Below are 14,912 nucleotides of genomic sequence, written 5' to 3' on the forward strand. Positions count from 1 at the left end.
TATGATGTCTTTCCTGGCAGCATTAATTGTTCCTAAAAAGATAATGCTATGTGAAATAAGTTAAATTCAGGAAGAAATTTCTTGTTTTTTTTTCCCAACACATAGAACATAGTATTGTTTACTAGAGAACAGGATTATGGTTTCTATGCTTTAGCAGATATTAGACACTGACTAAAGTGAAGAAAATTTCAGTAATATCTATTATTCATAATAGTAAGCTTTATTCTTGTACTGTGTTGATTCTACATTTTGTGTTATTGTTATAAAATAAATAACACATAATTGAAAGGAAGCTCTCAGTTGACAGATATATCTAAGTCCTTGATGATAGTGATTTTATAGAAAGATGCAAATGTTCTTTTATTAGTATTTTAATTTATTTTATTCCATATGTGCAAGTTTTTCCTACATATATGTATGTGTAACTCATGCATATCTGGTACCTGATGAAGCTAGAAGACATTGGATACTCTGTAACTAGAGTAACAAACAGCTAGTAGCTGTCTTATGGGTGTGGAGAATGGAACCAAGGTCTTCCAAAAGAACAATAAATGCTTTAAAATGCTGAGCCATCTATCCTGTCCAAAAATGCATATTCTTCAACTCATTAAATTGCATATTGGTGTAGAAGGTCCTTTTGTCTATGTGTTGCTTTCATTGGTTAAATAAAGAAACTGCCCTGGACTTTTGATAGGGCAGAAACTTATGTAGGTGGAGAAGACAGAACTGGATGCTGGGAAGAAGAAAGAGTGGCAAATGCCATAAGTCTCAAGCTCCTGCCTGAAACTGATGTTGGTTAGCATCTTTCTCAGTAAACCACAGCCTCATGGTGCAACACAGATTATTAGAGATGGATTAAATCAAGATGTGAGAATTAGCCAATAAGAAGTTAGAGCTAATGGGCCAGTCAGTGATTTAAATGATTACAGTTTCTGTGTGATTATTTCAGGTTCAAACTAGCCAGGTGAGATTGAACAAGGGTCCTCTCTCAACAGTTTGGTGACCAGGACAAAAAGCAGGTTCTCTCCCCATAACAGCATATTGCCATTTTCTGCCTCTTTTTACATGTCAATCATGTCCATATGGCTGTTTTAAAGCTAACAGATTTAAATGAGATATAGTGAGTCATGACTATAATCTCAGCATTAGAAAGGTGGAATCAGAATTATAAGGAATTAAAGCTAGCCTAGGGTATATAATAATTTTGAAGCCATCGTGGTCTACATGAAACTCATCCCAAAATTTCATAAAGAAGACAATAAAACATCAAAACAATGTTGTTATCTTGATTCCAATATCTTTAAAAAATAAGCTCAAAGTAATGATGTGCTTTCTATATCTTCAGAACATCTAATTTTCTGTAAATTATCATTTTCAACAAGGAACATTTCAGATATCCCTTAGAAATAGAAATTTAGATTGAAAAAGTTGCAATATTATAGCATTTTTCTGTTTTCAAACTCTTGTTTTTCTTGCTATTAAGAAAATCTCAAATCACATGTTTCCCTGCAATTAAGAAGTCTTTCAAGAATTTTTTTTTGTTTTCTTTTGTGTAAAAACTATTGAACATTGGTGATAATATGTGTAAAATGCTAAGATTTTTTCCATTTTATATATGTGATTTTCTCATTTGAGCATTAAAACTGCTGTCCATTTTTTTTTATTAAAGAAAAGTGAGACAAATTTTGATATTGTTGCACCCTGCTAGCTTCCCCGCCAGCCATCCCAGCTTCCATCCAGAGGGCCATAGAAGGGGTGAGTTTGCTTCGGGCCCGCGGCAGGGGCCCTGCAAGGAGGAGCTCGGACTTTCCCAGACCCCATAGACTCCCAGGTCACCCTGCAATGCTGGATCCACCCTGCTAAGCTCTCCTGTCAGCCATCCCAGCTTCCATCAAGAGGGCCATCAGAGGGGTGAGTTTGCTTCGGGCCCGCAGCAGGGGCCCTGCGAGGAGGAGCTTGGACTTTCCCCGACCCCATAGACTCCGAGGTCACCCTGCACTGCTGGCTCCACCCTGCTAAGTTCTCCCGCCTGCCATCCCAGCTTCCATCCAGGTACAAAATCCTATATTTCTCCCTTCCCACTGGGGCCAAAAATTTCCCTAGCTCAGCTGCCTTGCACGCTGGGCCTGCTCTGTAGGCGCATCCCAGAAAAAGGGAGTGCCTGTGCTTCAATAGCCTGCCTGAGGAAAGGTAGGCATTCTATCAGTGAATTCCCTGCTTAACAAGGGAACCTGACCCGCTACCAGAAGTTCCAATAGAGAACATTTGAACAAAGAGATGGGCAGACGCCAAGGCGGACCTCCTCCAACAATCTGAAAAACAACATGAAGACAACAGATCCCAGCGATACTACAACAGAAGGACTTGAACACTCTAACCCAGAAGAAGTGGAAAAAAGTGCCATTATGAAAGCAAAAGAGTCCCTTAAACAGGATATGAATAACTCCCTTAAAGAATTGGATGAGAAGTATAAAAAAGTTTGAAGAAATGAGTATAGAAATGGATGAGAAATATAACAAAAAGTTTGAAGAAATAAGTAAATCCGTGAATGATACCCTGAGAAACCAAGAAAAAACAATCAAACAGGTAAAGTAAACAGTCCAAGAATTAAAAACTGAAATGGAGGCAATGAAGAAAACACAAAACGAGAACCAACTGGATATGGAAAACCTAGGTAAATGAACGGAGACTACAGAATCAAGCATAACCAATAGAATACAAGAGATAGAAAAACAAATCTCAAATTCTGAAGAAACCATAGAGAAAATAAATGCTCTGGTCAAAGAAAACGGCAAATTCCACAAATTCTCTTCACAAAATATTCAGGAAATCTGAGACACAATAAAAAAACCAAATCTAAGAATAATAGGGATTGAAGAAGGAGAAGAACTGCAGATCAAAGGCCCAGAAAATATATTTAACAAAATTATAGAAGAAAACTTTCCCAATCTAAAGAACGATATTCCTATGAAGGTTCAAGAAGCATACAGAACGCCGAATAGACTGGATCAAAAAAAAAATGTGCCCTCGCCATATAATAATCAAAACTCAAAACATTCAGTTTAAAGAAAAAATATTAAGAGCTGCAAAGGAAAAGGGTCAAGTGACTTATAAAGGTAAACCTATCAAGCTTACACCAGACTTCTCTATGGAAACAATGAAAGCCAGAAGATCCTGGATGGAAGTACTGCAGAAACTAAGAGACCATGGATGCAAACCCAGACTACTATACCCAGCCAAACTATCGTTCACTATCAATGGAGAAAACAAAATATTCCAGGATAAAAATAAATTTAAACAACTCGTAGCCACAAACCCAGCCTTACAGAAAGTAATAGAAGGAAAATCGCAACCTAAGGAATCCAACATTGCCATCACTGCCTACAATAACCCAGACATCTAGCGACCCTTCACAACCACAACTCAAAGAAGAGAAATGCACAAACTCTACTGCACACACACACACAAAAAAAATAATAAATGGAATCAACAGCCACTGGTCATTAATATCACTTAATATTAATGGACTCAACTCACCTATAAAAAGTCACAGACTTAGAGACTGGATAAGAAAACAGGATCCAGCATTCTGCTGTTTACAAGAAACACACCTCAACCACAAAGATAGACATCTACTCAGAGTAAAGGGTTGGGAAAAGGTTTTCTAAGCAAACGGACCTAAGAAACAAGCACATGTGGTCATTCTAATATCTAACAAAATTGACTTCAAACTAAAATCAATCAGAAAAGATGGAGATGGACATTTCATACTCATAACAGGAACAATTAATCAGGAGGAAGTCTCAATCCTGAATATCTATGCCCCTAATATAAAAGCACCTGCTTATGTAAAACAAAAACTTTTAGAACTCAAGGCAGTCATCAAACCACACACACTAATAGTAGGAGACTTCAACACACCTCTCTCACAAATGGAAAGGTCAATCAGACAGAAACCTATCAGAGAAATAAGAGATTTATTGGAGGTAATGAATCAAATGGACTTAACAGATATCTATAGAACATTATACCCAAAAAGGAAAGAATATACCTTCTGCTCTGCAGCTCATGGAACCTTCTCAAAAATTGACCAAATGCTCGGTAACAAAGCAAACTTCCACAGATACAAAAAAATATTAATAATCACCTGTGTCTTGTTGGATCACCACAGAATAAAGTTAGAATTCAATAACAATTTGAATACCAGAAAGTCTACAAACAAGTGGAAGTTGAACAGTCAACTACTGAATCATCCCTGGGTCAAGGAAGAAATAAAGAAAGAAATTAAAGTCCTCCTTGAATTTAATGAAAATAAAGACACAACATACTCAAACCTATGGGACACAAGCAAAGCAGTGCTAAGAGGAAAGTTCATAGCACTAAGTGCCCAATTAAAGAAAACGGAGAAAGCATATATTGGAGACTTAACAGCACACCTAAAAGCTCTGGAAGAAAAAGAAGCAGACTCTACCAGGAGGAGTAGAAGATTGGAAATAATCAAACTGAGGGCTGAAATCAACAAAATAGAAACACAGAAAACAATCCAAAAAAATCAACGAAACAAAAAGTTGGTTCTTGGAGAAAATCAACAAGATTGACAAACCCCTAGCCAAACTAATCAAACGGCAGAGAGAGAACACTCAAATTAATAAGATCAGAAATGAAAAAGGGGGACATAACAACAGACACAGTGGAAATTCAGAGAATCATTAGATCTTACTACAAGAGTTTATATGCCACAAAGTTGGAAAATGTACAAGAAATGGATTGGTTTTTAGATAAATACCATTTACCAAAGTTAAATCAAGAACAGGTGAACAATCTAAATAGACCTGTTAGTCGCGAAGAATTAGAAGCTGTTATCAAAAACATCCTGACCAAAAAAACCCCAGGACCAGATGGTTTCAACGCAGAATTCTACCAGAACTTCCAGGAAGAGCTAATACCTATACTCCTTAATGTATTTCACAATATAGAAACAGAAGAATCATTGCCAAACTCTTTTTATGAAGCTACAGTTACCCTGATACCAAAACCACACAAAGACACAACCAAGAAATTGAATTACAGAACAATCTCACTCATGAACATTGACACTAAAATACACAATAAAATACTGGCAAACCGAATCCAAGAACACATTAGAAAAATTATCCAGTGGGCTTCATCCCAGAGATGCAGGGCTGGTTCAACATATGCAAATCTATCAATGTAATCCATCATATAAATAAACTGAAAGAAAAAACCCATATGATCATTTCATTGGATGCTTAAAAAGCATTTGACAAAATTCTACACCCCTTTATGATAAAGGTGTTGGAGAGATTGGGTACGAGGATCATACCTAAATATAATAAAAGCAATATATAGTAAGCCGACAGCTAACAACAAATTGAACGGAGAGAAACTCAAAGCCATTCCACTAAAATCAGGAACACTACAAGGCTGTCCACTCTCTCCATACCTCTTCAATATAGTGCTTGAAGTTCTAGAAACAGCAATAAGACAACGTTAGTGGATCAAGGGGATTCGAATTGGAAAGGATGAAGTTAAACTTTCGTTATTTGCAGACGATATGATAGTGTACATATGCGACCCCAATAACTCTATCAAAGAACTTCTACAATTGATAAACACCTTTAGTAATGTGGCAGGAAACAAGAACAACTCCAAAAAATCAGTTGCCCTCCTATACATAAAGGATAAAGAAGCAGAGAGGGAAATCAGAGAAACATCACCTTTCGCGGTAGCCACAAATAGCATAAAATATCTTGGGGTAACTCTAACCAAGGAAGTGAAAGACCTATTTGAGAAGAACTTTACATCCTTGAAGAAAGAAATTGAGGAGGATACCAGAAAATGGAAAGACCTCCCCTGCTCTTGGATTGGGAGAATCAACATAGTAAAAATTGCAATTCTACCAAAAACAATCTGTAGATTCAACGCAATTCCCATCAAAATTCCATCAAACTTCTTCACAGACCTTGAGGGAACAATAATCAAGTTTATATGGCAAAACAAAAAACCCAGGATAGCCAAAACAATCTTATACAATAAAGGAAATTCTGGAGGCATTACCATCCCTGACTTCAAACTCTATTACAGAGCAACAGTATTGAAAACAGCTTGGTATTGGCATAACAACAGAGAAGTCGATCTATGGAATCGAATAGAAGACCCGGGTATTAACGCACAAACGTATGAACAACTGATATTTGACAAGGGAGCTAAAGGTATACAATGGAAGAAGGAAAGCATCTTTAACAAATGGTGCTGGCATAACTGGATGTCAACCTGTAGAAGAATGAAAGTAGATCCATATCTATCACCATGCACAAAACGCAAGTCCAAATAAATTAAAGACCTCAACATTAATCTGACCACTTTGAACCTGATAGAAGAGAAAGTGGGAAGTAGTCTACAAGATATAGGCACAGGAGGCCACTTCCTAAGTAGGACCCCAGTAGCACAGACAATAAGAGAAACAATGAATAAATGGGACCTACTGTAACTGAGAAGCTTCTGTAAAGCAAAGGACACTGTCTGTAAGACCAAAAGGCTACCTTCCGACTGGGAGAAGATCTTCACCAACCCCTCATCAGACATAGGTCTGATCTCCAAAATATACAAAGAACTCAAGAAACTAGACACTAAAACTCTAATTAACCCAATTAAAAAATGGGGTCCTGAACTGAACGGAAAATTCACAACAGATGAACTCCGAATGGCCAAAAGGTACTTAAGTTCATGCTCAACCTCCTTAGTGGTCAGGGAAATGCAAATCAAAACCACTTTGAGATACCATCTTACACCTGTCAGAATAGCCAAACTCAAAAACACCAATGAAAGCCTATGCTGGAGAGGATGTGGAATGAGGGGAACACTCATCCATTGTTGGTGGGAATGCAAACTTGTGCAGCCACTGTGGAAATCAGTGTGGCGGTTTCTCAGGAAACTGGGAGTCAACCTCCCTCAGGACCCAGCAATTCCACTCTTGGGAATATACCCAAGAGATGTCCTATCATACTACAAAAGCATTTGTTCAACTATGTTCATAGCAGCACTATTTGGAATAGCCAGAACCTGGAAACAACCTAGGTGCCCCTCAATACAAGAATGGTTAATAAAGGTATGGAACATATACACATTAGAGTTCTACTCAGCAGTAAAAAACAATGACATCTTGAATTTTGCATGCAAATGGACGGAAATAGAAAACGCTTTACTGAGTGAGGTAACCCAGACCCAAAAAGAGGAATATGGTATGTATTCACTCATATGTGGATTCTAACCATAATTAAAGATCTTTGAGCCTATTATTCGTGATCCTAGAGAAGCTAAATAAGAAGGTAAACCTGATGAAAATCATGTAGCTATCTGCCTGGAGATTGGAAATAGACAAGAGTCCCAGGTAACCTCGGGTGCTTGGGGGGGTGGGAGGGTTGATGGAAGGGGAGAGGGTTAGAGAGAAGGGAGTAGGGGAGGAATGGGGAAAGCTAGGTGGACTGGGATTGGGGGAGGGACGAAGGATGCATATGGGATCAGGGAAGAATATATTTCAACTAAGGGAGTCATTTTAGGGTTTACAGGAGACATGATTATAAATGGGATCCCAGGTCCAAGGAGAGATCCCCAGATTGTTCTCTGGACAGAAAAGAGGGTGCCTGAAACGACCTAGACCCATAACCATACTGATGAATATTTTGCTTATCACCACAGAACCTTTATCTGGCAATGGATAACGATAGAGACAGAGACCCACATCGGAACACTGGACTTAACTCCCTAGGTCCAAACGAGAAGCAGAAGGAAAGAGAACGTGAGCAAAGACATCAAGATCAGAGAGAACCTTCATCTGAGGATGGATGGCGATCTAAACGGAGACCCACAATGGAGCACCGAACTGAGCCCCCCAAGGTCCAAATGAGGAGCAGAAGGAGGAAGTAAATGAAAAAGGAAATAATGACTGCGAGGGATGCGATCACCCACTGATACAAGGGGACTGATCTAATGAGAGTTTACCAAGGCCAGTTGGACTGGGACTGAAGGAGGACGCAATCCAACCAGATTCTCTGAATGTGGCCGGATTCTCTGAATGTGGCTGGCCCGGAGTCTTTCTGAAAAGCCATTGACAATGGCACTGGGACTTGTTTCCTCTGCATATACTGGATTTTGTGTATCCAGTCCGTCTGGACACTCACCTTCCTGGACCTGGAGGGAGAGGGGAGGAACTTGAACTTCCCACTGGGCAGGAAACCCTGACTGCTCTTAGGGATGGAGAGGGAGAAGGAGAAGGAGAGGGAGTGGAGGAAGTGGGAAGGTGTTGGGAGGAGGGGCGGAAATGGAAACTTTTATAATTTAATAAAATTACTTAAAAAATTTGATATTTTTGGAAAGCTACGTACACTTTTATAAACAAACAGGGAATGTGTGAAGTTATGATATTTTTGAAGTTAAAGAAAGTATATTTAAGATTGAAAATTAAATAAAGATATTTAATATGAATAAAACTTAAATATCTATTCAATACTTGAAATTACATATAGAATTTCAAAATATTTTCTACATATTTTTATTTATTAGTACTTTCCTGATCTCTATGTAATGCATTCCTTAACATGAAATTAAAAGTGACATGGGTTTTTTTTTCTTCTCAATCTATTATATTGAGTTGTTTTTTGTCCAAGCTTGAATTGATGTATGTTGTGCTTGATAAGAAATACACTATAGTATCAGTCAAGTGATAGAACTAAAGAATTTTAAATTGTGTGTCATTTAAACATTGGAAACAAAAACAGATGCTAATACAGACAAATTAATCCAGTAATCTCAATCAAAATTTGAAACAATTTTATTAACATCTATCACAATTAATGGAGTTTGGTTCATAATATTGGATTCCCATTGCTTAATGTATTAATAAAATGATTGGGAGTATAAAAATTATGCTTCAAAATAAAGTATGAAAATGGAATTAAAAAGATAGCTTATATCTGTGCAAAAATGATTCTATTAGCATTTCAAAAATGAAAAAGGGTTGACAGTATATAAATGTAACCCTTAAAATAATCACAAGTTAAACAATTATATAAGCTAGCTGACTAGAAAAATAAATAGTTATGTTTTCCAGGATGCTTTCTGAGACATTGCAGCAGGCTTCCTTCCACTAAAATATATTTAGTGTCAAAAATAAATCTATGGAATTCAGTCATGCAATACCTATTACCTTGAAAAAGTCATATTCTCTTCCATTTGCCTGAATATACTATTACATTTGAGAAAATCTCATGTCTTAATATGCAAATTTACAAATCTTTTTAAGTAAGTCAACTTTTGTCAAAACTGTCTTTCGACAGAAAATGTTATTTTCAATTGAAATCATCTCTTGTTGCTCTGTCCTCTGACTTGAAGTCTATTCTCTCTTTAAATATTTGTTATAAATCATCTGTGAACTATATCTATAGTACAATATGATTTTTATCTCTAAACTTGAAAATGATTTGACTCCATATTTTATACTGCAGATATTAATGGAATTTGGGATATTTTATAAGTTAAAACGCAATCATGGTGAGAGCACATTTCACACAAGTGGAGAATTGTTGCTAATGTTCACGTGAAGGCATAACACTGAACACTTAGAAATAACATTAAATTTTGGAATAAAGAAAACATAAATTTGATACACTGTGTCTTCATTAAAACCCTACAAAATGTTTGAAGTTAAATGATTTAGTTTGTTTCAGTATTTCTGTAATTAAAGACTTGGAGGAGGAAAGATTTATTTTGGTTTACAGATCCATCATGGAGGGAAGCTGAAGCAGAAACTCAAGTCTGAGGCAGAGAACAAGGAAGAACATTGACTTGTTCATGGTGACCTTCAGCTACCTTTCTTAAAAAGTCCAGGCCAGCTAGGTCTTTAACAATAATAGGCAATAAGAATATCCTTCACAGACATACCCATTGATCAATATGAAGGGAATTTTTTTTTAATTCCCTCTTTGTAGATGTCTCAAGATTTTGTGAAATTGATAAAAATATAATCAGAACATTGTTTCTTTTACCAAATTTAGTTAAAAACAAACACCAAATAGTCTGCCTAACGTAATAGTTAAGAATTTTTAAGAGTGGTAGTTTGGGAAACGCATAATGTAGAGGTTAATACATTGCAAAAATTTAGCATCCCTGAAAATACAAATATAAAAAACACTCATGAATAACTAATAAATTATTCGATATTAAGTAGGTAGTGTTTGGTTACAATAAATACTAATTTAAAATACTTATACCAAATTGGTTTCTAAGCAAATATTTGATAATTGGGTTTCTTAATAACACATTAAAATACAACACTGCATTGATGTATCACAGTATAATTGTTGTCATGCCATAAATTTTATTTTAATTTAAAGATATTTCAAAATTCGAATTCAAACTCTTGCATTCTTTGTAAAGGGTGATACTACATATGCAACCTTAAGCATTATTGCATATCATTTTTTTCTATTTTTAAAAACTACTCTCTTTAATAGCTATAGTTTTCTACTTTTCTGAAAGTTGAATGCTGATGTTTTGCATGTATGAGGAGCTGTAGCAATAATGTGTGTGTGTGTGTATGTGTGTGTGTGTGTGTGTGTCTGTTTGTGTTTACTGAGTGTGAATATAAAGGGATGTGATGAACCCATAATCTCACATATGGAGCTTATAGATGCTGGCAAGACATATAAAATGAGACCCTATTTTAAAACAAAAAAAAGTAACTAAGACAGCTTCAATAATTGAAGAATTTCCTATTTTTCTTTTAACACAGTTTGCAGTGGTGGTGATAAGAGCATGTGAGATATGCCATCTTAACATTGATGTGTCCGTTACATTTCAGTATAATCTATATAGCATTTATCTCTGACTTATTTCATGCAAGTATCATACCTTCAAAGCTTACATACATTTGTGTTAGTAAAATTTTCATTCTCACAATTGACTTATAACCTGTTGTGAATACATTCCACATTCTTTTCTCTATTAAAAAAATGAAATTGAATTTATTATTTAATAGCTTTACACACAAATACAAATACATATATGTATGCATATATATATATACACAGATATAGATATACAAATATACATATATACATAGTATATATATGTGTGTGTGTGTGTGTGTGTGTGTGTGTGTGCATCCATATATAGGAATATATATTTATTATTTATCTCATACCCAAGACAAAGGTAGGGTACTTTGAACTCTCTGTAATCTCTGATTCCTTGTTGACAAGTCCAACATTGTATAGAACTACTGTTGGAAGTCACTGCTGACTTGACATCTTATTTTCATTGGATGTGCAATGCCTAGAAGATAGGATTTTACTGTCTTGTATCATTTCTTTCAACTCTTTTATTTTTTCTTCTATCTTCTTCAATGTTCCTTGAACTGTAGTTAAGTAGTATAAAATATTTCTTATAGTTGAGTACTCACATGTTACTTATGTTCAACAGCTTGATCTTTCATAAAATGTTTATCTTACATTTGGATGTGTGCAGTCTTGTCAAAATATGGATATGTTTTATTTTACATTGTTAAAGTATAACAGCATGGACATGAAAATATATGAACTATGTGATGTCATAAGTCACAATACAATCCCACACAAATTCAGAATTATGAATAATAAAAGTGTTATTTATTTAAGGGGAAAATTTACAGATCACTGTCCATGACAACAGTCCTCTGAGCAAACAGGAAACAGAGTCTAGCAGCTGGATGTGTGTAGAGGACCGCAACCACATACTCCATTACAAGATGGCCCTGGCATCCGGTTCCACCGCCAGGTGAACTAGGTAACGGACACGTGTTTGGTAACTTTCCACTACTGCGTCCCCGCCTACTCCCGAGGCATCATCTGGGATTTTGTGCAGCGGACCAATCCAAGAGTGACACGTCCAAAGCGAGGATTGTTTCCTTTATAAGGGCTGGGTTCACCTCGTCCTGGGTCTCCGCCATGTTAGCTTATGCTCTCTCTCTCAGGACGCATTAAAGCTTTTCTGCAGAAGAATCCTAGTGTCCCGCGTGGTTCTTGTTGGCGAAACGGTAGCATGGGACATCTGGTGCTGAAGCCCGGGATGCTGGGAGACCCTGACCACTACTCACACCGCCGGAGACCCCTTGGATTCAGGGAGGATACAGAACTGCAAGTATGCATGCTCAGAGAGGTATGACTATTCCTGTATTTTTCGGTTTGGGGCTTGACTTGTTTCCGCATTGGGAAGGTTTCGTAGAGGCCTTGGTACTTATTTTAGCAGTTCTCTTATTTTTTGCCAGAAATTGCTTAAAAGATAAATCCTGCCAAGCGGTTGTTGCAAAAGCGGAGGAAGTCCAGGATAGCATATCAGAAACTGGGTGCAGTGAGAGGTTAGGCATGCATAAGAAAAGGACAGTCCCAAATAAGGAAAAAGGACCCCCTGGTGATTCTAAGAAAATACAAATGGGGGAGAAGATGAATATTGACCTACAAGGTCAAAAGCTTTCTGATACCAACAGTAAGAAAAAAGGAAAGAACAGTAGTTTATATTCTCTGCAGGGGCTCAAAGCTCTGCAAATTGAAAGTGACCATGAAAGTGAACACGAAAGTTCTGGCTCAGGAGAAGAGATAGAAGAACTAGATACAGAGGAGGAGACAAAATTAGCCAATGGTAAGGCCATGAGGTCATCCCAAATGGCCCATCTGCCTCTTTATGAGCTGCGCCCTCCCCCAACTGCCCCTTCGGTGCCTCCTTATGAGGAACGCCTTGGGGCAAAGACCTTTTCATTTATTCCTGACAAGGTCAAGAGAAAGTTACACTTGGCCTTCCCTGTTTACAAAGGGGAAAACGGGCGGGTGCATGAGCCTGTAGAGTACAACCAAATAAAAGAGTTAGCAGAGTCAGTCAGAAAGTATGGAGTGACTGCTAATTTTACCTTAGCCCAGTTGGACAGATTGACCTTGACTGCCATGACTCCAGCGGACTGGGAGACAGTTGCAAAAGTGTCGCTCGTCAGCATGGGTCAATATTTGGAGTGGAAAGCCCTGTGGCATGAGGCAGCCCAGGAAGAGGCCAGAGCTAATGCTCAGGCCTTAACTCCAGAACAACAGCAATGGACCTTTGACCTCCTGACCGGGCGAGGGCACTTCGCCGCTGCCCAGACTAACTATCCTTATGGCGCCTACCGCCAGGTAGCCGATACAGCTATTAGAGCATGGAAAGCCTTGTCAAAAAAGGGAGAAGGGAGCACTCCGCTCACCAAGATTATACAAGGGACTCAAGAGCCTTTTTCAGATTTTGTGGCAAGAATGACTGAGGCAGCAGGACGCATTTTTGGCGATACTGATATGGCCACACCACTCATTGAGCAGCTCATTTTTGAGCAAGCTACACAGGAGTGCCCTGCGGCCATAGCCCCAGGGATAAAAAAGGGTTACAGGACTGGCTCAGGGTCTGTAGAGAACTAGGAGGACCCCTGACGAATGCAGGTTTGGCTGCAGCCATCATGCAGTCACAAAAGTGCCCCTTTAAAGGGCCAGACAAAAGAGTTTGCTTTAAATGTGGGAAGCCAGGACATTTAAAAAAGGATTGTAGGTCATCAGAAAAGGAGAGAGCACCCCCTACCCTTTGCTCACGCTGTGGTAAAGGTTATCATAGGGCTGAGCTCTGCCGCTCCATTAGGGATGTCCATGGCAAAATCCTCCCACCATTAGGAAACCCACAGACTGATGATCCAAAAAACAGGATGACGGGCCCTCGGTCCTAGGGTCCCCAAAAATATGGGAGCAAGTTCGTCAGGGCAATGACCGAGGGACCCTTGGATGCAGAACAAGCATGGACTTGTTTGCCTCCACTGACTTCCTATTGACTCCCCAAATGGGGGTACAGCCCATCCCCGTGCAACTGCCTGAGCCCCTGCCCCCTGGAAGCATGGGCCTGCTTTTAGGGCGTGGCTTGCTTACCCTACAGGGACTGATTGTCCACCCAGGCCTTGTTGATAGTCAGCACACTGCTAAAATACAAGCCCTATGCTCTTGCCCTAGTGGAGTTTTTTCCATCAGTAAAGAAGACAGGATAGCTCAATTACTACTTCTCCCGGCAGACATCCACCAGAGGCTGGAGAATAAATTAATGGGGTCTACAGGACAGGATTCGGCTTACTTGGTTGTTAGCCTTCAAGATCGACCCAAACTGCCCCTTTGGGTCAATGGTAAATGCTTCGAAGGCATTTTGGACACCGGCGCGGACAAAAGTATTATCTCATCGCGCTGGTGGCCAGAGTCCTGGCCCATTACTGAGTCGTCTCATGCCCTTCAGGGCTTGGGCTACAGTGCAAACCCCACCATTAGCTCCACCAGATTAACCTGGAAAACAGATAAAGGGCAGTCAGGATATTTTAACCATATGTCTTCCCCCTGCCAGTCAACTTATGGGGAAGAGACGTGATGCAGGGTATGGGATTGACCTTATCTAATGCATATTCATCTCAGGCCCAAGATATAATGATAAAAATGGGCCATAGGCCAGGAAAGGGCTTGGGTCGCTCCAAGCAAGAAATATGGGAGCCAATAAATCCTAAACCTAATATCAACAAACAGGGCCTGGGTTTTTCCTAGGTGCCACTGGGGCAGCACGGCCCATACCATGAAAAACAGAGACCCCCGTATGAGTTCCCCAGTGACCACTTACCTCTGAAAAACTAAAAGCCGTAAATCAGCTAGTTAATGAGCAATTGGTTCTGGGACACATAGAACCATCCACCTCTCCATGAAATACACCCATTTTTGTCATTAAAAAGAAATCAGAAAGATGGCGCTTGCTTCATGACTTGAGAGTCATTAATGAAGAAATGCACCTCTTTGGGCCTGTGCAGCGAGGACTCCCAGTGC

General features: G+C 38.7%; 1 pseudogene; it reads left to right on the forward strand.

Annotated features, from left to right (window-relative positions):
* The first annotated feature begins 12,701 nt into the window (after positions 1–12,701).
* On the forward strand, positions 12,702–13,891 carry LOC146889176 (igE-binding protein pseudogene; annotated as a pseudogene).
* Positions 13,892–14,912: the final 1,021 nt, after the last annotated feature.

The sequence above is a fragment of the Myodes glareolus genome, chromosome X (assembly GCF_982192425.1).
Source record: "Myodes glareolus chromosome X, mMyoGla1.1, whole genome shotgun sequence".
NCBI classification, from domain to species: domain Eukaryota; kingdom Metazoa; phylum Chordata; class Mammalia; order Rodentia; family Cricetidae; genus Myodes; species Myodes glareolus.